The sequence below is a fragment of the Terrapene carolina genome, unplaced genomic scaffold (assembly GCF_002925995.2).
Source record: "Terrapene carolina triunguis isolate 2854851 unplaced genomic scaffold, T_m_triunguis-2.0 Scaffold142, whole genome shotgun sequence".
In the NCBI taxonomy this organism is placed as follows: Eukaryota; Metazoa; Chordata; order Testudines; family Emydidae; genus Terrapene; species Terrapene triunguis.
Window position 1 is genome coordinate 2,123,482 of NW_020664493.1, and position 2,757 is coordinate 2,126,238.

Sequence of the window (2,757 nt, forward strand, 5' to 3'; positions counted from 1 at the left end):
ACTTCTCTCACTACTCCTATTTAAAAGCCACTTCCCTTCAAAAGAGCCAGCATGCAGAAAGAGTAAGAAAAAAAGAAACCAGGCTTACCTATACCCTACAAGATAACAGGGTGTCAAATAAAATTCTGATTTCAAAGGCAGATGTGATCAGACTCTTTCATTTGCACTTTTGTGACTGAGTAAAAAACAAACAAAAAAGTGATTAGGCACAAGGTAATTTGATTTGCACAATGACAAAGCTGATGTTTTGCCTCCATTGCATATTCATAGATTCATAGATTCTAGGACTGGAAGGGACCTCGAGAGGTCATCGAGTCCAGTCCCCTGCCCTCATGGCAGGACCAAATACTGTCTAGACCATCCCTGATAGACATTTATCTAACCTACTCTTAAATATCTCCAGAAATGGAGATTCCACAACCTCCCTAGGCAGTTTATTCCAGTGTTTAACCACCCTGACAGTTAGGAACTTTTTCCTAATGTCCAACCTAAACCTCCCTTGCTGCAGTTTAAGCCCATTGCTTCTTGTTCTATCCTTAGAGGCTAAGGTGAACAAGTTTTCTCCCTCCTCCTTATGACACCCTTTTAGATACCTGAAAACTGCTATCATGTCCCCTCTCAGTCTTCTCTTTTCCAAACTAAACAAACCCAATTCTTTCAGCCTTCTTTCATAGGTCATGTTCTCAAGACCTTTAATCATTCTTGTTGCTCTTCTCTGGACCCTCTCCAATTTCTCCACATCTTTCTTGAAATGCGGTGCCCAGAACTGGACACAATACTCCAGTTGAGGCCTAACCAGCGCAGAGTAGAGCGGAAGAATGACTTCTCGTGTCTTGCTCACAACACACCTGTTAATACATCCCAGAATCATGTTTGCTTTTTTTGCAACAGCATCACACTGTTGACTCATATTTAGCTTGTGGTCAACTATAACCCCTAGATCCCTTTCTGCCGTACTCCTTCCTAGACAGTCTCTTCCCATTCTGTATGTGTGAAACTGATTGTTCCTTCTGAAGTGGAGCACTTTGCATTTGTCTTTGTTAAACTTCATCCTGTTTACCTCAGACCATTTCTCCAATTTGTCCAGATCATTTTGAATTATGACCCTGTCCTCCAAAGCAGTTGCAATCCCTCCCAGTTTGGTATCATCTGCAAACTTAATAAGCGTACTTTCTATGCCAATATCTAAATCGTTAATGAAGATATTGAACAGAGCCGGTCCCAAAACAGACCCCTGCGGAACCCCACTTGTTATGCCTTTCCAGCAGGATTGGGAACCATTAATAACAACTCTCTGAGTACGGTTATCCAGCCAGTTCTGCACTCACCTTATAGTAGCCCCATCTAAATTGTATTTGCCTAGTTTATCGATAAGAATATCATGCGAGACGGTATCAAATGCCTTACTAAAGTCTAGGTATACCACATCCACAGCTTCTCCCTTATCCACAAGGCTCGTTATCCTATCAAAAAAAGCTATCAGATTGGTTTGACACGATTTGTTCTTTACAAATCCATGCTGGCTATTCCCTATCACCTTACCATCTTCCAAGTGTTTGCAGATTTCCTTAATTACTTGCTCCATTATCTTCCCTGGCACAGAAGTTAAACTAACTGGTCTGTAGTTTCCTGGGTTGTTTTTATTTCCCTTTTTATAGATGGGCACTTTATTTGCCCTTTTCCAGTCTTCTGGAATCTCTCCCGTCTCCCATGATTTTCCAAAGATAATAGCTAGAGGCTCAGATAACTCCTCTATTAGCTCCTTGAGTATTCTAGGATGCATTTCATCAGGCCCTGGTGACTTGCAGGCATCTAACTTTTCTAAGTGATTTTTAACTTGTTCTTTTTTTATTTTATCTGCTAAACCTACCCCCTTTCCATTAGCATTCACTAGGTTAGGCATTCCTTCAGACTTCTCGGTGAAGACCGAAACAAAGAAGTCATTAAGTATCTCTGCCATTTCCAAGTTTCCTGTTACTGTTTCTCCCTCTTCACTGAGCAATGGGCCTACCCTGTCTTTGGGTCTTCCTCTTGCCTCTAATGTATTGATTTATTGCTTCCTGTATCATGACTTTCAGGAGTAATAAGTACCTGAAATACTAGCCAACAGACTATATGGAGAACAAGTTAGGACCTCCAGTGCCAACTGCTCCTACAGTGATGTGGGGAAGAGGCACAAGAGAGTGCACAATCTATCAGACTGTAAATATGCTAGAAAAGCAGACAAATGTAGCCTAGAGAGCATCAAATAGAGCCTGTGTTAAAGGCAGAATAAAGGATAATAGAAGGCCATATGAAAGGCAAGAAACGCATAAAACATGCTTAACAGATTTGGAGCACTGTGCAAACATGAATCATCTAAGAGAAAACATGGAACTTAATTCATGAACATCTGAGCACCACAGAATATAGTACAACAGAGCAGAAGACAAGGTTATAAAAGAAGAAAGTAATAGAACTCTGTACCTCTTGATAAGATCTGAACCTCCCATTTCTAACCCTGTAGGGCAGGAGATAAACAGAACTTAATCCAGATACTGGAGTAGGATTGAATATTGCCTGCTCTGATCCAGTTTGATTGTGGGGATTAAATTACATGTTCCAGGGCATTTTTGTGGCAGGCTGATTTTTTTATTATTTTTTTTCCCAATGACAGGTGTTTGAAGCTGCTCAAGTTTGGGATGTTAGAAGTAACTGTGCGATAAAGAGCAGAGTGCAGGAGAGGCTGTTTGACAATATACCATATGTACATTACCA